General features: G+C 34.2%; 1 pseudogene; it reads right to left on the bottom strand.

Annotated features, from left to right (window-relative positions):
• Positions 1-1397: 1397 nt before the first annotated feature.
• LOC149552257 (uncharacterized) overlaps positions 1398-24134 on the bottom strand; it is a 91213-nt pseudogene continuing 68476 nt past the window's right edge.

Genomic DNA, 24134 nt, shown 5'->3' with positions numbered 1-24134 from the left:
CATTTCAAATCAACTCAAGACCATTTCAAATCAACTCAAAATCACCCAAAATCAACCATAATCATCATCAAACAATCTAACCTCAGAAATGGAAAATTCAAATCTTCCTAGTTCCTATGGTATATTGGAGTGCCTATTTTCAATAAAAATTGCCCCAATTATGCCCCTCTGAAGTTTCAATCCTCTGTTCATGGTTCCACATTAAAAACCAAAAAATTTGAAAAATCTAAATAAAGTTCTACAGTTCAAACTATAGAATATTTAGTTTTTAAAACTAAATTCAAATCTTTGTCTTTGAATGAATGCACAGACATTATTTTATATATATTTAAAATCACTCTTTTCTCCTTAAACCATTTGAATGGTGCCACATGTCATCTTCTTACTTTTCTAAATTTCCCAACTACACCACATGTCACCATCAGATTGGCTCTAATTTCAGGCAGGATCCATCTACACTCTGCTAGATTTCTGGATTTTCTAGCAAGTCACCATATCACTTGCCAAAAAAATTTCATTTTTCTAGTGGCAACATGGCGACCACCAAATTCTGGTCACATTTTCTAGCAACCTCACCTATTCATTGTTGCCACATCATCACTACTAAGCTTCTTGCTCATCACCACGTCATTATTGCCACCTCAACAATCGCTATTTTGTTGTAGTTATCATGTGAGAAACTTTTGTTGGCAACATAGCGATAGGTGCACAATCATCGATGTGGCAACATCTCCTTCTTCAGTCTATGATCTTGCCACATCATCACACGTGCATCCTTGTTCAAAATTATGCTGACATCATCGAGCTCCATGTTGCATCAAGCAGTTTCCAAAAGCCTTTGTCTTTGGACATTATGCATATTGAGTGCAATACTATTTAAAAACCAAAAGTTCCTCCACCACAATGCATGTGGGATAAAGCATTCAAATCCCCTTTTGCCTACGAATGTCTCCTTTGTTGGTGTGAAGATGGGACGTGTTTTGGGCATCATTCTCCTACACAAAGCTCTCTCCTTTCCCCCATGTAGACCTGTTTGGCACTAATTCTTCCCTTATGCATGCCTTGCATGGGTATTTTGAAACTTTTAGTTCTTCCTTAACTGGTCCCTCCTCCAAAAATATGGGGCTCTATTCTTCTAACCATGCCACCTGCTCCTCTTCATGGGTTGGTATTTCTTTAAACCTTTCTAGTGCCTTCCTCTTTGGCACAGGCTACAACTACCTGGTTTCTATCTTCTTTAATGGTGTGTGTTGCCTTTGTTACATTGGGTTGTTACTTTCCTTCAACTTCATGTCATGTGAGGTCTATGTTTCTTAGCTTTCGGCTACTCTGCTTAAAACCGTGGCATCTTCATTTTTATGTGTGTGCTCCTTTCTTGCCACAAGGTCTGTATGGCTTTAGCTAGCAGATTCTCTATAGCTCACTACCTTGTTTATTGGCGTGAGCTCCTTTTTTAAAAAGCATGGGTTTGCTTGATGTGCTCACATAGTGAGCATAATATTGAGCAAAAAAAAACCTTGCATAGCCCATCTCTCCAAGTTTCCATGTGAAGGGTTGGATCTCTTTAAATAAATTTACTAAGCTTGGAGGTATTTTGATACCATTTGGAACAGAGAAGCAAAGCCCCATTGCTTGGCCTAGACCATGGTAAGTATCTTGACCAATAATGAAAACCTTTACTTTATCAAATGGGCATGAGTTCAGGGCATTGAATACAAGAGCAGGAGGTGGATAAATAGGAATACTTCCTCTAGATTCCTGTGTCACAAAATTTGAAAGCTTTTGCATGTACAGTTTTTGAAATTCACTTGGCAGTGCATCCAACCAAGACTCTTCAACAATAAGTTCTAGCTTTCGAAAAGGCATTCCTTTTGCCTTGGCATCTGCAACTCTCTCTTTACAAATCTTGCATGTGTGCTTGGCTCTTGCTAGTGATTTGTTCATTTCCATTTGTATAATTTTCTCAAAATTCAATTGCAATTGAGCACTGGTAGTGGCTTCTTTTGACTTTTGGCTACCATTATCTCCAAAAGTGGAAGAGAAAGAAGATTGGACAACTACCTCATCATTTTGTGAAGTATGGAGGATTTGGTCTTTGCTAAAAGAATTTGCTCATACAATGTCTAATGTAGCCTGAAGAGAACATAATATGAATCATTGCCATAGAAAATCTTAGAATCTTTTTGTGCTCTGTTGTTTGAACTAGATGGTACATGCTTTTTCAAAAGGTTTGGCCATTAGGTGCCCCATCCTTTCTCTAGAATTCATTATTAAGCAATTCACTCCTCGTCTTATTAACCTGGTACAAATTAGTTGGGCCCCAAAGTGGGTTCGGCTAAATTTTTTTTGTTTTCGAACAACTGGTTATCTCAAATTGATCTACTCCTCATATGATGTTGATCAAAATGAAATTTAACTACTAAAAAATTGATTTGAAGATCATTTTACATAATCTACAAACTATCAATTTAATACCAGAGGGTCCTTTGACTATTTTAAAAAATTGACCAGAACACCTAATCGATCTCTGAAAATTGGCACACTGAATCTTTATTCTACATACTTGTACCATGTTGAATCTTATCTCATGATGAATTTGGGGTCAAAATATATTGACCATCAAAGTTTCCCTCTCAGAACTGCCTGCAAGAAAACAAGTTAGAAAACAATAAATTGTGTTTGGAATTGTCTTCGAAAACTAGGCAAACTAACACTTGGGAAGACAAAAATTGGGGCATCGGTTCACTTTCATGAGGAGAATATGGATCTTCAATTTGGGCTCATGATGAATAATAGGGTGTAAATATCAAGCTGTCAAATTGGGCTACTCAAATTTGCAAACTGGACATAATGGCAGAAAAGTGATTTTTGCAAACGGAATGGACCTAGAAAAGTGTGCAAACGGATTTGTCAAGATTTGAAAATTGACACACTTAAATTATTTTTAGAGTAAAAGATAGTGGTACAATCCATTTGATCTCATCTATCATATATTTCAAGTTATAACATCACGAACAGGGGTTTCGACAAATCTACAAATGCAGACACGAGTAAAAAGCTAGAAATTGCATTTGGAATTGCATTTGGAAACTAATCAAATGGATTTTTCATAAGCTCAAAATTGAAACATAATAAGTCTCTGACCTCAACAATGAAACATAAAAGGAATTTTACCATTTTGATCACCTGGGTCAAAGTTATAACACGTCAAACAATGCCTTCCAGAATTATGTGCAATTCATATCAGCATGACATTGATAACTGACCAACTTTGAGGGATTCAAAACCTAGGCAAACAGATTTGAAACAACTCAAAATTTGAAACATAGGCTCTTAGGTATGGACACTAGACACTCCCAAAGCAGCGAATCATGAAACAATATTGGGTGCGAGATATTGAGATGCAAACATGGCTTCCTATCATTGTTTGACACAGGTGAATGCAAATTTGACAAATGCTCAAAATGGGACTTCCCGAAATGGGTCAAAATGAAAGTTTATCATTATGGAAGATGTGGATATGCTGAATGGAGGGTGCTAGAAGCATCATGGGCCTCAAAGGTACAGTCAAGTACAAATGCATTAAAAAGCATTTAAAGGGCTTGATTTCTCCAATGGTGCTCAAAATTGACCATGCATTTTTTAGTCCCAACACTTCACAAGCCCAAGAATTTGTAGATTGATGGTCTTGAGGGTCTTTTTACATAGGCTAACAGGGTCACTGCTATATTTGATGTCATCATCTCATAATACTGTGGCCACTATATCAACAAGTAATTATTGTTGTGCAATATGTTCCTTTCCCTTTCCCTATGAATCAAATTGTGACAAAAAATATATGTAAAACAATAAAAACAAGTCCAAAACCTTCACAAAAGTAACATAGTAATCTAACATTTTGTAAAATTACAATTGTATAATTTTTTATATAGAAGGTTTACCTAGGCTGGAGAAGGGATGGGAGCAACATCCCTACCTCTATCATCTAATAGATCAACCATGTCGCCCAATGACAAAAAATATATATAAACATTAGCATAATCAAAGTAATAGTCCACTTAGGAAAAATTTATTATTAGAATGGTATATTGTATATTAGAGTTCTAATTGGAAGTAATTGGTTTAAATTTTACATATATAGTACTTACAAATCCCATGATAGTAACTTTATTTCTATTTATGCGATTCAAAATGTAATATATTAGCAACTCTTCCCCTAAAATTATTGATTGTATCGCACATACAAAAACATAGTTACGCTCATGCACCTCAAAAATGCAATTTGATCACTTATTAGTTGACCCAGGATGCGTACTATTTATAAATCATGCAATGTTGCCTATTGATTTTGGCCTTCCATCAATGTACATGACAAGTCTTTTACTTTCATCATTTTATTTCCATTGTAGATAATTTGCTAACAATACATACCTACGCATGCTTTTTTTATATTGAACTATCTCCATCCAATTTTTGTAATTGTAACAAGTTCCTACATACTCCATCAATTCAACAACTTTGTTATAACTAAACTTTATACCATCCATGGAAAATAGGCCCAAACCATGTAATGATGATGGAGCTATGTGATATATCCTCTCATTAACACAAAAGTCAGTGTTAATTGGACGTAATTCCTTGGGTACCCATTCTTTCTCAAGATGTGTGTACCTCAAGTTAACCTTGATGTCACTCTTTGTCACATCATCATAAGAACATGGCCCCCCTTGAGCAATGAAAAATTGCATGCATTTATTGAATTTTCATCTAATCTTTTTCCCTCTAGATTGTCTCTCTTTCATAGACCTACTACATGTCTCATTGTCCTCTTCTATTCCTAAATTTCCTTCACTTGAGGAAGACAAATCTAATAGATGCCTATTTAGTGGTACCTAGAGCCCATCAAATGAGAGATATATTTGAAGGAGAAAAATATTTTGCTATAAAATGAGGCTAATATTGATGAAGTATGCCTAAAGTTAATGTCATAAGTAAAGAGAAAGAAAGCATGTAATAAACTTATACCTTTCGATCTATGTCACTTTATATGATCCTCGTTAAAGGGGTATAGTTTCTTGGATATGTAAATCATTTGTCTTAAGTTAGTTACAAATTACATGATACTTATGCTACAAATTATGCATATAACATAATATGAAAAATATGCATACATCACAAAAACATAAAATTGTATATTTTTTAATTGGTTACCTCTACAAAAAACATAGTATAAGTAATCAATACCTAATACATTTCTATTGATCATGCCATTGATCATTTTCTTCATCCATATCATCATCATGAACATCACCATTATCTCCATCATCATCAAGATCGCCAAAATGACCATCATCAACATCATGATTTTCAGTATGACCTTCTTTATCATCGTCATCATCATCATCACCATCACCATCACCACCATCATCATCATCATCAATTCCATCACCATCATCATGAACATCTTCACCAACATCATCATTATGATCTCCTCCTTCATCTTCACTATCATCATCATCTACTTTGTCTTCCACTTCTTTGTTATCTTCTTCTTCAATCAAATTATACTTTACTAGTCTTCCTCTTGAATCGTGTCCAAGGAAAACTAACCAAACTAGTTTATGTGAAAAGCCAAAGTAAAACACTTGCTCACATTGGCTTGAAAGAACATAGGGCTTATTTCTAATTGGCTCAAATAACCTTGTGTTAATCATCATAAATCCATTATCATGTTCAATAATAGTTCTATCAAGATAATTTTGATTTAGTCGTAGCCAGTACCATTTGACATTGAATAGAACTTGTTTGAAGGAATTAAAGTCACACTCAATTATATCGTCCAAAATGCCATAGTATTTATTTTCATATTGTTGAAGATGCATGTCATTTCTAGATGAAATATTAGTGAGCTTGAACATTGTAGTTATCTCAATATCACAAGTTCTCTTAGCCTCATCCACCTTTTTTATGTGAAATTCACAACCATTGTAGTACATAACTCTGTAGTGCTTGACCTATTATTTTTCAAATATGTCAAAATTATACATCCATTTGTTGATATTAAACAAATGGATCATGATAGAATAACTTATATGTACCTTTCCACCTCTTAAATCATTTGCTAGATCAATTACCATTGCCATAACATTGAGATCTCCATTATGATGAGCTTCTTTAACCAATGAAGCAACACCTTCCCATGTTAATGAATGACCATTTTGTTGAGATCATTAAATCCATACCATAATCCAATCAAGATTATTTGCAATATACAAATGAAGTGCATCCCACTCATAAGAAACTATATAAAATAAATAGATCAATTGGAAACAACTTATATTGATGATGGATACAAATCAATTAACTATAATAACATCTTATAATTACCTCTCACATTCCTCAATCTACCTTTCCCTATCAAGTACTTTCCTTCAAATTTGTTCGTGGAGTTGGGATCCCAAATGTAATGTACATGGATCTTTGATGAAAACTTGGGAAGATATTCACCAATGCTCACCATGGTTTGGTAGACCATATGTCCCTTGACCATGGAACCCTTAGGATGTGCTCTCTATCAAACCAATCCCTTCAAAAAATTCAAGTGCCTCTCAACCATCCACATTGACCTAGTTGGTATAGGTCCACACAATTCAATCTCCTCAACTAGATGTATGAGGTAGTGTTCTTGTGCATTAAAATAAGTTGAAGGTAGACACTTTTTCATCTCACAAAAAAGTTGAGGAATTTTTCTCTTCCATTGTTTTATGTCTTTTATCAATTTCTTTAGATGAAAACTGTACACTCAAAAGTGTCCCACTCTAAACCCTTCTATCCAAATGATTCCATGAGTTCGGAATGTTCGGATGTCGGCTTAGAGCTCCCTATCCACAACGTATTTCAAAAATAAGAATGCTCTCAGATGAGCCTTAGAGATACTCTTTTTGCTAGTAAACCATGCAATGGGAGGTTCCAAAGACAAGATGCAAGAATGCAAATGTCCCAAGGAGTTCCTCAAGGATGCAATGCAACTAAAGATTAAACTAGAATGAATATGAAAAGTGCAGCTATTCTAAGCATGGATGAGAGTGTTACAATCCAAATATTAAGCTATGTGAGATAGATTATTGCAAAATAGAAGCTAAACTAACATGCAACATGATTCTAAGTTAAAATGCTATGGTATGAGAGAATGTAGACAAGAAATAGAAGTTCTCCACAAAGCTCCAAAGAAACCTGTTAGAAAACCTGCAACATAACAATATTCAAAATGAGGATGGATCCTTTGAGGGGGAAAGCTCTCTCCCTTTTAAAGTCATATGAACAGTAGAGATCAAGATGAAGATGGTGGATGATCAATGGTGGAATTCGAAAAGAGGAGTGATCCATGTGCACACACAAGTCAACCAATAGAATATAAGTTGACTTGTCACATAAGACAAAAGTCTCACAAGCCTTTTCTTTTAATTGTAAAATAGAAAAAGGATTTTATGTGTGCACTTTAAGTGGGTTAGAAGAATGGGGTGTTTTATTTAATTAAAAGGGGACATGTTCTTTTAATCAAATAATGAACTTAGGATAGCATAGTCAAACTATAGGTTATAATCAAATAAATTGATTATTAGCAATTTGGTCTAGGTAAATGATTAAATTAATTTAGCCAAAATGTTGAAAAGCGGGCTAATAGTCTAGATGACCATTTTTAGGTGATTACATTTTGCCCCTCTTTGACTAATGCGTGATCGATCTGGAAACACATTATGTCAAAGAAAATAGAAAGCCAAGTAGGCGGTGATAGATATAGATATCTGATTTTGAAGAATGACATGTAGAAATAGATGGCAAGTCCTGAATGCACAGCCTGATAGTGGTAGTAATGAACACTAGGAAGATGATGTTAGGATCCGAAAAGAATTCTAACACCTAGCAAAGTAGATAGATCGAGAACAAGTGAGAAGATCAAACAAATGCTCCTAAGAAATAGATAATTGTAGCAATCAGTGATAGAGTATTTCTGCCCCCTCGAGATCAAAATTGAAATGAGGTAAGGGGATGCAAAAACTAGCTAGACATGAGAAAATTAGAATATAGCAATGTCCAAGATGACAGATAGATGATTAGAACCCAAGAATGACTATAAAGAAAACTGATAAAATGCCCCAGTTTGACTAGAGTTGACCTTGAAGGATATAGCATAAAAATTAGGTCAAAATGAGTAGAAAGTTGATTTTAGACATGAAATGGTGAATTGAAGTAGATATGAAGTATGGAAATGATGAAGACATGAAGAAATGAAGATGCCCAGTGATGATTCAGAGATTAGACCTCAAAAGGTAGCTAACTGCTCAGAAGAAAGTAGAATTTTAAAAGACAATTTCGACCATCAAGATGAACTCGAATTTGAATTTTGATCCCAAAAATGAATCTAGGATGTTGAAATTATTTAAGAGGTCAAAACTTTATATAATGTGATGATAAGATAGAAAAGAGATGAAGTGAAAGATTAAGAAGGTGAAAAGACATGAACAAGAAGAAAGTAAAGAAATATATGAAAGGAGTTAGCCGATATGTCTATGAAAAGATGAAGAGAGAGCTCTCCCCATATGCAAGAATGCAAGACTAAGCTAGAAAATGAACCTAAAATGCAAGCTAATATGAAAAGTGGTTTACCAGCAAGAAGCGCATAACATTTAGACTCTTAATTTCATCATTGAGCATTTATTAGGGACATCATGAGATCATACAACCATCACTAGTATAACTATGAGGATATGAATATGATCGATATTAGATAAGTATGTGGAAATCCAATCTAAGCATCAGAGACATGTAAGTCAAGATAACTATACGATTAGATTCTCTAAGTTTAATTTAGCAAGATTACACCTGTATCAAGGCATAAGCGCCAAGATAAACCTTGAGTGCAGTCTTGTAAAACAGTCAAGGATGATACATTTGTAAGTAAACATGTTGGATAGGACAAGCATAAATGCTTACAACACTATAGACAAACAAAGTATACCCACAAGAAAAAATCAAGAAAGTATGTCCCATGCCCCCAGTCTTCTAGTCAACGACATCCTCGAAAGACTATTAGGGAGGGAACACATGGCAAAGAAATCATCATAGATAGCACACAAAGTAGATAAAGATCAGCATAGCTCAGTCGTTTAAGTGTTAAAGTGCATGTGTGTAAGTCACTTGGCCATTTCTTCAAGACTTGATTCTGATAGTGAGAAATATTGCGACATCGAAGATCGTAGGTAAACTATCTGAAAAGAGTTGAAAAACACTCGATGTCAAGGTGGGGGAAGTGTTGAGAAACACTATTTTGTGAGTTGTAAAAGAAACCAAAATGCACAAGAATACCTCAAAAAGGCTAAGTAGTTATGCCCCCGAGATGAGGACAAGAAACAATTCCAAGCTAGGAAATGTGTAGCAAAGTAGGGATTGAGACTAATAGACATAGGTGCGAGGGTTTCAAGTAGCGCCTGTTTCCAAGTTTTCACCACTTGACTGATTTTCTTAGGACTTTTTTCAATTTTTTTGTATTTTTGAATTTTGAATTTTTTTGGTGATACATCAAAGTGCCTATTGCTAGGTTTTCATTCTGATGATAATTTTTTTCAGGACGTTTTCTAATTTTTAGGATTTTTTCAGCATCATATATGATTTTTTTTGGAATTTTTTAGAAGGTTTTAGATATCACTAGTTCTCAAGCAAGATCACAACATATTCACCCAATGTCTAGCAAGGTATAGGATATGATGGAGCAATGAGCCGGTGGATAAGCAAAGATGGATGAAAAAGGAGTATGAAGCAAGTGAAAGTGATCCTCAAGGACTGACTCCTCAAGAGTACCCAAGCTAGGGAAAGAGGCGAAATAGTCATATGAAGCATATTTTGGATAAGCAATGGAATTAATGAGAAAGATAGCATGTAGGATAAGAAATGAAGGAAACAAGTGAGATAGCATGAAGTGTGTAGTCCAAAAGAGTAGCCATGTCAAGAGACCTATGAGAACCATGTTTCATTTATTATGATCAAGACCAAGGGGTCAACTAGATAGGATAGCGATAGGATAGAGCAATAAAAATAAAGCTAAAGATGGAGGCTATGAGGGAATGAGAAAGCACAAATAGAGAATCTCATGGATAAGATAGCCAATATGCAAAGATAGCTCAACATTGTCAAGATCAAAGAGAGAAGAGGGGATAGATGGATGGTGGAAGAATTACGCATGATGCCTGTTTGCTAGGTTTTCATCATGGTACTTATCTAAGGTGCCACAAGAAGCAGTTTTCACCATAGGATAAATTTATTTCTCTTTACTTTTGCTACCAAGGTGCCACAAAAGGTGATTTTCACCAAGGCACATTTTCATTTTTTTCATTTTTTCTATTTTTTCTTCTTCTTTTTTTTGAATTTTTAGAAAGAGCTGAAGCTATTTGAATGTAGATAATGCTCGTATAGAAAAGATAAGTCATGATAAGCCAAGACCATAGAAAGGTATGCTCAAAGATGTTGATAGGGTGATGAAAGAGAAATGGTAGTAGGAAGAGTATATGGAGGATAATAGTTCATGTATAGAAATTTAGTGTAAGCTTTAGAGGATTTCATGAGGGTAGTTGAAATATTGTACAAGATCAACATTGACACACACCTTGAAGGGTATTGGAATGATGGAGGAATCATGGATGAAATAGCTTGAGATTTAGATGTATGAGGTGGTAGAAAAGATTTGGAAAAAAGTGGAGTGGAAGGCTTTGGAATATTTTTAGGAAGATTTTTGGAAGAAGATGGAATGGAAGCCTTTGGAAGCTTGAATGTCAACTTTGATGTATTTTCAATATTCAAGTCTTTTAAAAGAGACTTGGGAATCCACATAGCTTTAGATTTTCCTCGTTCTTTGGGTGCTTGAGAGTGCATTTCTTCAATGATGGATTTAGGAACCCACATTTTATTTGATTTATCTTTTCTAATAGTGGACCTTTGCAATCTCTTTTTCACATTCTCCTTCTTAGCATTCACATGTCGATTGGATGGGACATAGTGATCTTTCTTTTTCAATGGATTCTTATTTTTATTCTCACTTCCAAAGGACTTGGGATTTGTGGATGAATAAGGATTATATGACTGGTTTAGATGTATAGATGGGTGAAAAGTCATCAAGGATGAGTGTCTTTGTTGATCTTGAGGTAATATAGGAGAGCTACGGAATGAGCTAGGAGCGAATGTAGGAGATGGAGGAACATAAGGCCCCAAAATGGATGGAAGGTTTGAATGCTTTAGCTTAGATGGATAAGGACCAAGGATAGATTTAGAAGATGCAAAGGGATAGTGGGAAGGGATATCAACATCTTTAGAATGAGCAACATGGTCAAAGCCATCAATAGACTCATGAGTACCTTTGATAGGAACAACATTTTTAATAGTAGCACTTGAAGCTTGAGCACAATTTTGAAGTGGATATGGAGAAGTAGAACATGAGGGGATGCTTTGATCTTGACAAGTAGCCTTAGATAGCATATGAAGAGAACTTTTCTCATAATTTTCAGTAAGCTCAAGGGAGATAATGGAAGTGGTATCTTCATCATACTTAGGAGGTGCACAAGATATAGGATATGGAGGGGTGAAATTTTGAAGATGAAAGGGTGCTTGATCTTGATCTTTCTTGACATATATAGATTTTTCTTTTTGAGGGTCCTCTTGACATGGAGCTCCTTCTAAGGACAAGGGAGAATGAAAAGTGAATGGAGTAGTGCTTGGATTAGGCATAGTAGTGCATGAAGGTTGAGGATGTTTAGGATTAGTAGCATGGAAAAGGTTTGCAGCCAAGTGAAGGTTAGCTTGAGTTTCTTTTAGAGGTAGCCCTTGAGGATACACGTAGTCTATGTGGAAAGCATTAGGTTCTTTATTTTATGGAGGCATGTTGGAAAGCTTTGAAGTGTTGGGAGATGCACAAGTTTTGGAAGAAGTGGAAGATGTAATAGAGTTGCTACTAGACATAGGTTCATTAATATAATCTTGCTCATGAAAAGTATCCTCATCGCATGAATCATTAGAGGTATCAATAATTCCATTATCAATACGATCTTGGATTTTATATTTTAGCTCAATGCAATCTGAAGTAGCATGGTCATTAGATCGATGATAGGCACAATAGATATCCAAGAATGGATTTCCATAGGAGCTAGACTTAGGCAACATGATGAGCTTAGTTTCAAGAAGTGTTTGCAAAATGTTATCATAAGAATGTTTCAAGGGAGTAAAAATCCTCTCAAAAATATGTCTAGGATCTTCTTGTTGTTTCTCAAGTGAATAGCATGCGTTCATGTCTTCATCATTATCTTCGTCAAAGATAGGTCCATCATAAAATTTTGGCATAGGCTCAAGTGCTTGTTCTCTACAAAGGTCTTTAGATATAGAAGATGAAGACATTTGATGTCTTGAAGTAGAGCATGTAGACCTAGAAGAAGAGGATGACCTCAAAGAAGGTGACTCACATGCATATAAAGACCTTAAGGAAGATTCATGTAACAATGTAATCTTCTCCTCCAACCTTTTCTCAAGTTTAGACTTCATTTCCATCATGTGCTTAGAGAGATGAAGGTAAGAAAGATCATTTGTCTCTTCTAGTTCTTTGTATTGTGCATATAGATCTTGAAACTCTTTAGTGACATGGAGGATATCATGATCATCTAGATTTGGTTGAAGTTTGGTAGCACAAGGTTTAGATCCCATAGTTTAGATGCAAAGCCAAGCATAAAAGAGCCTAGAAGATAACTTGATGTTGAAACTATAGGAGGTAGAGTGTTTACTTGCCAAGACAGTAGAGAGAGATTAAAGTGACTTGTCAAACAATATGTCCAAGAAACTTATGACATGAATGACTCAAGTCAATAGCTAGGTAAGATTCCCAAATAGCCAAATAGATAGAGCAAATAGGGTGACAAGTGAACAACTTTCCCAACCCAAGAGTGTAGTCAAGAAATCAAGGTAACCATTTTAGCAAAAGGATAACTAGCAAGCATGCATAGACCATGAAGACAAAAAGACCAAGAGCACTAAGACCAAAGAGCCACTTTAAGAATGTTTAAGCACTAGAGACATAACAAATCATAGCCAAATGATGAAATCCCCCTTAGTAAGCAACACAAGAAATTTTTTGCATTTGATATTTTAACTTGGTTGACAAAGTTTGACAATAGTTGATAGCATAGCAAGTTTGATGTTCAAAATCAATTTCTTTCCAAGCAAGATAGTGACACATGGAGTATTCTTCAAACAATCAAGCAAGGGACAAAGCAACCTTGCATGATACAAGCATATGTGACATCTCAAAAGAATTCCCTAGAATTATCGTCATGTGTATGTTCAAAAGATTTTCACTGGTATACCATGTTTGAGAACACATCAAACAATATCTACCTAAAGGACATGGTTCATTACTCAACAACTTGGCCCACGCTTGATGCTCCTTCACCTCACACCAAGTGGTTTCCCACAAGAGATATTGGCTTTGTCATGGAAATGCCATAAGCATAACCAAGGGAACACAGATGGTGAGTGTAAAATCTTGGGGTGATCCGCGTAGTCCACTAGGATCGATCCGTGCACCAAGAAGTTGAGCGGCTAAAAAGGGTAGTTACTGACTTAGGGTTTTTAGATCCGGCTTCCGTTCATAGTGTTCCTCTTGCTCCCAATTATGGGACACCTCACCTTGCAATGAGTAACCAATCTCGTGATCACAAGAGTACCTTAAGCATTCTTGCCTCGTGATCTCCCAATGGTCAAAATTCCATAAGCAATCACACTAGTCGAAGACAAACACTAAGTCTACCAAAGTTTTGTGTCCTTGGTAGCCTTGAGTTTATAGTGGGTTGGAAGAGCCAGGTAATCAGCTTGTCCCCACTTGGGTCATTCCTCTCAGGTTGTCCGAGAGCAGGGCCTCTAAAGGATTCTAACTACACAAAGTGGATCAACTTTTGGAAGTCAAGATTTTTGGTTCACCACAAGGGTAAAGAGCATACTCTCCTATTCCAATTGTTTTCTCCCAAACATGCCAAGAAGATTCAGTTACCCCTTGCTTTTGAAACCAAATGGCAAGTCAAGATTTCTGATTCACCACAAGGGTGAAGAGCATACTCTTCTATTACCAAAAGACTCCAATCACAAGTTTTATGTGCCTATGGAAAATGAACAATTAGTCAATGCCACACATGAAAACAAAAAAGCAAGAAATTTTGGGTTTTTATGCTTTGGGAAGCCCTGCAAACAATGTTAGTAGCCCTTGTGCATTTGAAGCTTTGACATGCGTTCTTTTTATGCAATGTTTCAATTTTTTTTCATAAAGATGGCAACCTGTAATCACAACTTGTTAGCACCAAAAGTTAGTGTGAAATAACATAAAAATCTGCAATAAAAAGTGGTGAGTTGCCTCAAAAATCCTTCCAACCAAGTGCATGCAAAGAAAGTGCAAGTTAATCAGAAATGCTCTCATTTTTACTCTTTGATTTTGACCTAGTCAACAAGATTGGACTTGTTTGCTATGATTACGTATCCAAAATTAAAAATAAAAAGAAGAGACCCCTATTAAAAATCAGAGAGCTTTCCAAAAATGTAAGAAATTTAAAAAAATCTCTTCATTTGCGCTCTAGAGATCAATTTTGTCAAAACAGGCCAAATTTATCAAATCAAGTTTTTGATCCTTAATACGACCTAAAAATTCAAAATACAAAGAAAGAACCCCCATTAGAATTGAAAACCCTTTTTGGAAATGTAAGTTTTTTCTAAAAAAGATGCAGATGTGTGTCCAAAAACAACTTTTTATGAAAAAAAAAAAGAAAATATCATAACTTTCACAAATCACGTCAAAATGCTCTAAAAATCAGACTGAAACATTTTGGATACATACTTAACCTAAAAAAAAAAATCAGAATCAAAATCCAAGTAGTTTAAAAGATATGACCAAATCTTTAAACCAGCTAGATTTTTGGCCTTCAAACCAATCTACTTATGGGTTGGCCTTAAAACCCAAGTGATAATTCTACAAAAGCACTTGATTAGATCCAATATGCTACTATAAAAAATCAGAGATAAGAAATGAAAGAAAATGAAGCTGGAAATTTGATTCAAGCCCCACGGTGGGCGCCAAAAAAATGTACACTTGAATTGTGTCACACTCTAAACCCTTCTATCCAAACGATTCTATGAGTTCAAAATGTTCGGATGCCGGCTTAGAGCTCCCTATCCATAGAGTGCAAGAGAGTATATTTCAAGAATAAGAATGCTCTCAGATGAGCCTTAGAGATACTCTTTTTGCTAGTAAACCATGCAATGGGAAGTTTCAAAGACAAGATGCAAGAATGCAAATGTCCCAAGGAGTTCCTCAAGGATGCAATGCAACTAAAGATTAAACTAGAATGAATATGAAAAGTGTAGCTATTCTAAGCATGGATGAGAGTGTTACAATCCAAATATTAAGCTATGTGAGATAGATTATTGCAAAATAGAAGCTAAATTAACATGCAACATGAATCTAAGTTAAAATGCTATGGTATGAGAGAATGTAGACAAGAAATAGAAGTTCTCCACAAAGCTCCAAAGAAACATGTTAGAAAACCTGTAGCATAACAATATTCAAAATGAGAATGGATCTTTTGAGGGGGAAAGCTCTCTCCCTTTTAAAGTCGTATGGATGGTAGAGATCAAGATGAAGATGGTGGATGATCAACGGTGGAATTCGAAAAGAGGAGTGATCCATGTGCACACACAAGTCAACCAATAGAATATAAGTTGACTTGTCACATAAGACAAAAGTCTCACAAGCCTTTTCTTTTAATTGTAAAATAGAAAAAGAACTTTATGTGTGCACTTTAAGTGGGTTAGAAGAATGGTGTGTTTTATTTAATTAAAAGGGGACATGTTCTTTTAATCAAATAATGAACTTAGGATAGCATAGTCAAACTATAGGTTATAATCAAATAAATTGATTATTAGCAATTTGGTCTAGGTAAATGATTAAATTAATTTAGCCAAAATGTTGAAAAGGGGGCTAATAGTCTAGATGACCACTTTTAGGTGATTACAAAAACCACCTAGAAGATATTCATTATGAAAAAATATATTAACAAGACTAACAACACTTCTATACAACAAATACAACAAATAAAACTTCTAACCTCATGTATTTCCCAAGATCATATATAACATGTTTGACACTCATGTTTTCAAAGTTGTGTGGGAGAGATAGAGGTAGAACGTACTGCAGTAATAATAAAATGATCTTTTCAATATATTATAAAATAAAACAATAAAAAGTACATGATGTTTTACAAATTTATTTTAAATAGAGAAGAACATGACTTACCTTGACGAAGGTATGTCAATCATGCATTTTCAACTCTGACCCAAAACCACCTTTCTTTTATATGAGACTACTTATGTTTGTAGCAAATCCTATGGAAATTTTTTTTTTTTTTAATGGCTTCATATATGGCATCAGTTTGTTGTTTCATTAATAACCAAGGAATGACACTCATATTAATCTAGTTTCCATCACTATTTGATTCAATGAAAAAATTCAATGCATGATTGGATTCATCAATATCATTGCAAATTTTGACTAATTTTTCTTTTTCATGCTTTCCATCCAATATTTTCCATAATGTCTATGTTACATTCTTTCCAATATGCGTAACATCAAACAAATGCATGATTGGGAGGTGCTCGTAGTATTGTAACCTATTAAACTATCTAAGATAGCTTTAAAGTCCTTTTCAAAGTTGCTCATCGATGCCTTAACAATATTCATGAACATCAATTATATTATTACTAAACAAAAGACAGTATCTAAATTTGATTTCATATGAAACCCTACATTAGATGGAATGACATTACCTAGATGATTCATTCTAGTGTATTCCAACTTTCATGTGTGAGGTTCATTCTTTGTGGCTTTGATGTTGTCTCTTGTTTCCCATTGAAAAGATGTTTTTCATCAATTCAATACTTATCATTTTTGTGGAGAAAGTGTCTATGCTCATCGAACACTTGCTTTCCTAAACTTTTTGAATGGTGAGATTTCATCTTTGAAATACAAATTAGACATGCAAATTTTCCTTTTATCTAAAGACCTATAAGATCATGTATAATTAGATGACATGTGTACTATAAGATTCATATTTACAATTATCACATAAAACTTAAATATACAACAAAAAAATGCATTAACAATTTTACATACAACAAAAATGTATTAGTCTAGGGGCATCATGTATTGTCCATACAAGAATTGCATGAAATTGAAATTGTCTTTCACTAATTAGTCTAGAGATGTTGTACATAGTGACCCCATCTCATAAATCTAACAACTCATCAATCAAGGGCTCAATATATACATTCGTTGTTGGATAAAATTGATTAATTGTGTATTTTCTTTGATGTTACACAAATGCCATATCATTATTAGTTAGTATATGCTGAACTCACTCAGGCAATGAAGTTAGTTCTTAGTGTCTAACGAGCATTCCTATGTTTTCCTAGTTTAGAAGGCAGTTTCTATCGATTTCACTTGGGCATCAAAGTAAAAGTTGCAGAAAGCGAGTGTTAACTAAAATCACTCAGTTAACAAAGGAAAGTTGGATAGAACTAATGCTACCGACCTCACTTGGTTGCCAAAACATTTTCACAAGTTTGTAATGTTAACTGAGCTTCTATTGGTTAACAAATGAAATCATTTTTGAGTCAGTTTCTACCAAGCTAGGTCAGCTAACGAAGAATTTTCTTATTTTTTTGTATTAAGCTTAATTGATTTATCTATTGATTCTAGCTGACTAAGGTGATGAATATTGTTTATTCTAAGTTGTATGTGAGCTGACTTGACAAAGAGGAAGATATAAGTATAAGTTCAAGTTGTGATTTCAAAGTGTGTGAATGCATGGCATGAAAGATTTTATTGAAGATCTAATGATAAGTAGAGGAAGTAAATTTGAAGGATAAGCAAAATATCCTTGTGGAGTAGTAAAGCCTTATTTGATTAGGAAGGATCAAGCACAAGCTAGAACAAAGATTTGTAATCAAAAAATCAATTGCATTCAAATCAGGTCATCTCATTGTTACTCTCTAACCATTGTAGTAATGATCTATATCTCTTAACAAAGTTAGCTTAACAGCCATTTGCAAATCCTCTAACAAGGTGGTAGTTCCATTAAATTGTCTCAACTAGGCCACTCCTAACAGGGTGATTAAATCCTTTAACAAGGTCACACCTAACAGTCTATTTTGTACCCTTTAATAGGGTTGGCTCCTAATAGGGCTCACTTTAGAAGAATGAAAAATACTAACTAGTTGCAATTGGTGGTTTTTCCCAAATTGGGTTTTCATGTTAAATTATGGTGTCTACTGTGTTCATGGTATTTTTTGTTATGTTTGCAACTTAGTTGAATTAATGTTAATCACAGACAACATCTAAAGGCTTATATATAAAACACTTACCAAGCTAATTTAGTTATTACTGAGTTACAACATTCTGTGTGTGCTTACCAAGCTTCAGCATTATTAAGTTTTTCAATTTTCATTTTTGTACTAACATCTAAGGGATTTGGGGTTTATTTTAGTAGTAATTGATTCACCTCTCCCCTCTCAATTACTCCTCTTATATTTCCAACAATGGTATTAGAGATTTTGGTGCTTGTAGAGAAGGTTTCAAGGACCTAAGCTAAAGATTAGGATGTCTTACAAAAGAGAGAATCCCAAATTGAATAGAGACAACTTTGTAGCATGGCAAGGACTTATGAGGTTACATTTGGCTACCATCAGTTATTTATGTTGCAAGTATCTTGATGTTGAATACAAAACTCCCATTGGAACATTATCAGTTGAAGACATTTTTGAAAAGAAGAATCATAATATCATAATGATTGATATTGCATCTACTCTTAGTTATGTTAAATTTGATGAAGTCAAAGATTGCAAAACAACATATGAGATTAATAATATCAAATTTCCACAATCCATTGCTAATGATGATGTTGCTTCTGGATTTGATTGTGTAAGTTTTTTTATCTTGCTTTTTCTTCTCTATTTCCTATTCTAGTTTAGTAGTTTTCATTTTTAATTTTTTAATTTTTCTTTCTTTTCATCTCTTTCTTTCTCCACCTCATGTTGTGTGCTCCTCCTCCCCTTCTCTCCTTTTTATTTTTCTTGGCTTGGCTAGTCTACATACTTTTTACATCCTTCTCTCATCTTGATGATGGATCATAGAGTGTGATCCGAAATGTTGATGATAAAAAAACTTACACAATCAAATCCAGAAGCAACATCATCATTAGTAATGGATTGTGGAACAAACTAAAATATATCTATGGAGGAGATGACAATGTAAGAAGAGACAAAGAAAAAATCCTTAGAGGACAATTTGATCAAATGATAATGAGAGAAGATGAAAACATTACAAAATATGTGGAAAGGATCAAGGCCAGTGTAAGTGCAAAGGATCAAGGCTAGTGTAAGTGCAATCAAAGCATCTAGAGGAAACTATTGTAAGTAAAGTTCTCAGAACTCTCCTTCCTATTTATGTAATTAGAGCTTCTACTATTCAAGAAATGAGATGTGATCCAAATAAAAAATTAGGCTTGGATTCTCTAGTTGGAAGATTGATAGCTTTTGAATTAGATAACTATGATAACTATGTTCCTGCTTCAAAGAATATTGAATCTGAATTCAAAGAAAAACTCTCACTCAAAGAAAAAGGTAAGAAATCAAAGTCCAATCAATCAAGAAGTGAAGAAGATGGATCATCAGAAGAAAGTTTAGATAGTGATCTTGAAGTTGTTGAAGCCCTTCTTGCAAGCAAGTATTCCAAAGGAAGAGGAAAGTACAAAGGTAAAGTTCCTCTTATATGTTTTTCTTGTGAAGAAGTTGGTCACATTGCTGCTAGGTGTCCAAATAAGGAAATCAAGGATTAGAATAAAAGCAATAAGCATAAAGGAAAGAAGGAATCCAAGAACTACAAGTACTACAAGGACAAAGGTAAGAAATATTGTTTTATAGCTAAGGATTCTGATAACAATGAAGGTGAAATGGTATATATTGTTATTAAAGATGATTCTAATGATGAAGGATATAAGATGGCACTTATCTATCATGTTAGCAAAAATGATGTATGGATTATTGATAGTGGCTACTCACATCATATGACTGGTGAAAAAACAAAATTTGAGCATGTGGTATATTATGATGGAGGTAGTGTGAGATTTGGAAACAATGAACCTTGTAACATAAAAGGAAAAAGATGTATCTTGTTGACCAAAGAACTTGTATGTGAGAATTTCTATTAGGTTGAAGGACTAAAGCATAATCTATTGAGTGTAGCACAGTTGAATAAAATTGGATTCAAAGTAGAATTCATGAATGGATAGGCCAAACTACTAGATGGAAAAGGAAATTTGGTTGGATTTGGCAAGCAAATAAAAGGTAATCTATTTTATCTTGATCTTAGTGATTGTTCATGTTTTATTGCTCAAGTAGAGGAAAGTTGGTTATGGCACAAAAGGCTATGTTATGTGAACTTTGATAATCTAGTTAAGATAAGAAAACATAGAAGAGTAAGATGTATTCCTAGTTTGAAGAAGCTTGACATGGGTGTATGCAAGAATTGCCAAATTGGTAAGATGGGAAAAACTAGCTTCAAGAGCAAAGACTATCAGTCAAAAGAAGTCTTGGAAATTGTTCATATAGATTTATGTGGACCTGTTGGAATAGAAAGCTATAATGGAGAAAAGTTTTTCATTCTTTTTGTTGATGACTATTCTAGAATGATGATAGTAATGTATCTCAAAAAAAAAATAGAAGCCTTTAAAAAATTCAAGTGGTATCTGGGAAGAGTGGAAAAGGAAACTGGAAAGAAGTTGAAATGCTTAAGATTAGACAGAGGTGGTGAATTCATATCCCATGAGTTCAATAATTTCTGCATTAATAGAGGAATTAAAAGACAAGTATCAGCCCCTGGTACACCATAGCAAAATGGTATAGCTGAAAGAAGAAATAGATCTATCATGGACTGTCCAAGAACCCTGATGATTGAAAAGAATGTTGCTCTCAAATGCTAGAAGGAAGCTATCAAAACTATAGTTCATACCTTGAATAGAGTTTAGTTGAAGAAAGATTCAAACAAAACACCTTATCAGCTATGGTATGGCTACAAACCTAACATAAGTTATTTGAAAGTATTTGGCAGCAAATGTTATATATTGAAAGAATCTTAAAAAGGAAAATTTGATGTAAAAGGTGATCAAGGCATATTTCTAGGATACTTTTGTAGAAGTAAAGTATACAGATGTTTGAATTTGTCTACTCACAAAATCATAGAAAGTGCACAAGTAAGAATTGATGAGTTTGTAAAAAAGAGTGAAGAAGAAAGCAACAAGGAGCCAGAAGATTATAAAATATTTGTTTACTATGAACTTGATACCCTACCAAATCTATCTAAGAGAAAAGAAGCTACATCTTTTGAGTCCCCAAAAACACCTATAATTACTGAGTTGTAGACACTATGACCTGAGCTATAGTCTAAAGGACCCGAGTCAAAGGCTATCAAGCTAGTTCAGACTAAGCCTGATGGACCTGAGTCATAGACAAAATGACTTGAGCTTGAAACTAAAATTCAAAATGAAGATGGTGGAACTCATTAAAAAACCAAAGAGCCTTTGTTAACAAGATATGTTAGAAGACATCATGCACCTGATCAGATCATTAGAGACAAATCAGATGGAACAATGACAAGAGGCAAATTAAAAGGTACAAGTTCACTTTCTAAATTTGAACCTAGAAGTGTAAAAGATGCTCTAGAAAATGAAAGTTGGATTGAAGTAATGAATGAAGAGATAGAACAGATAGAAAAGAACAAAACTTGGACTCTTGTTCCTAGACCCAAGGATAAAAATGTAATTGGTACAAATTTGGTATTTAGAAATAAGCTGAATGAAGATGGAAAAGTTTCAAGAAACAAAGAAAGATTGGTGTGCAAAGGTCACTCTCAAGAAGAAGGTATTGACTATGGTGAAACTTTTGCTCCTATGGAAAGACTAGAAAGTGTTAGAACTTTACTAGCATATGCAGCACATAGAGGATTTAAAGTATATCAAATGGATGTCAAATCTGCATTCTTGAATGGAATTCTCAATGAACAAGCCTACGTTGAACAACTAGAAGGTTTTGTAGATCCTAGCAAAAGAGACATGATTTGCAAGTTACACATGATTATATGGTCTCAAGAAAGCTCCCAGAGCTTGGTATGAAAAACTTCATAATTACTTGGTGTAGATGGTTTTCAAAGAAAAAATGATAATATTAGTTTGTATATCAAGGAAGGACCAGACAAGAAGATTGTATTGGTAGAAATATTTGTTGATGATACTCTATTGATAAGAAAATATGACTTATACAAAAAAAATTCAAAATAAATGAGTAAATAATTTGAGATATCCATGTTTAGTGAGATAAAATTCTTTTTTGGATTGTAGATACAACAGAACAAAAGTGGCATCTACATCACTCAATCTAAGTATATCAAGGAGATATTGAATAAATTTGGAATGGAAGATTCAAGACTATTTGGAACCCCTATGTCTACTAGACATAAGCTCTCCAAAAATGATGATTGCAAAGAAGTAGATAAGACTACATATAGATCAATGACCGGAAAATTGTAGTATCTAGTACACAGAAGGCCTCATATTGCTCTAGCAATTGGAATAGTTGCAAGATTCTCAGCAAATCCCAAGGAAAATCGCATGATGGAAATCAAGAGAATCATGAGATATCTAAAAGGTATTAAAGACTATGGTCTATGGTATAAACTTGGAGGAAATTTGGACTTGAAAGTATTTAGTGATGCTAATTGGGCAGGAAGTCTTGATGACTGAAAAAGCACTAGTGGTGAAGCATTCTTTCTTGGTAAAAGACTAGTATCTTGGACAAGAAAGAAGCAAAATTGTACATCTCAATCCACAATAGAGGCAGAATATGTAGTAGCAGCAATCAATTGTTCTAACATTGTTTAGTTCAAACAACTATTGGAAGGAATGAAGGTAGAAATCAAAGACCCAATAGTCATATATTATAATAACACCAATGTAATCAGTATATCCAAGAATCTAGTAATGCATTCCAAAACAAAGCACATTGCAATAAAATATCACTTCTTAAGAGAGTTAATGAAAGATAAAGAGGTCAAATTAGAATATGTGAATACAAAAGAATAGATTATAGATATATTCACCAAGCCATTACCTAAGGATACATTTTTGTATCTAAGAGATAAGCTAGGGGTCATTCCCCTATCTGAAATTCACTAAATAAAGTTTAGTGAATGCATCAACCAAAACCTATTGAAGATCAATTAGTTGGTGTAGAATTAGCAAGGGCTTATTGAAAATGAATCAATACTTAAGGTAAATTTATATTTATAGAATTATTGTCTTTGGCATGTGTTTTCAAAGAGGGAGAAGTTTACTATCATATCTTTGAGAAATTTCTAGAATCAGAATAAAGTAAGAAACTAGAGAAGGAGAACTTTTCGAAAGAAGAAATTTTTTGAAAGAGGGAGAATATTCTAAATAAACTTGGTAGTAGTTTTTACAGTCAAAATCTAGTGAAAGAAAGAGGTCATACTAACAGAGGGAGTTCTCAGTCTGAATCAAATATTTCATTGTGTTATGACATGTTGTGTTGCCATCAATGCCAAACAGGGAGATTTTTGGATATAATTGATTAATTGTGTGTTGTCTTTGATGTTACACAAATGTCATATCATTATTATTCAATATATGTTGAGCTCACTTAGGTAGTGAAGATAGTTCTCAATGCCTACCAAGCATTCTTGTGTTTGCTTAGTTCAAAAGGCAGTGTCTACCGAGTTCACTCGGGCGTCAAAGGAAAAGTTTTAGAAAGTGAGTGTTAACTAAGATCACTCAATTAATAAAGGAAAGTTGGATGGAATAGTGCTAACTGAGCTCACTCGGTTGCCAAAATATTTTTCAAAGTTTGTAGTGTTAACTGAACTTCTATTGGTTAACAAAGGAAATCATTTCTGAGTCAATTTCTACCCAGCTTGGTTGGCTAATGAAGAACTT

This window comes from Cupressus sempervirens, chromosome 6 (assembly GCF_028749045.1).
Source record: "Cupressus sempervirens isolate cs-2001-9-10 chromosome 6, ASM2874904v1, whole genome shotgun sequence".
Taxonomy (NCBI): domain Eukaryota; kingdom Viridiplantae; phylum Streptophyta; class Pinopsida; order Cupressales; family Cupressaceae; genus Cupressus; species Cupressus sempervirens.
Note: the sequence above shows the minus strand (reverse complement) of the source record. Positions and strands in the feature narration are given on the sequence as shown.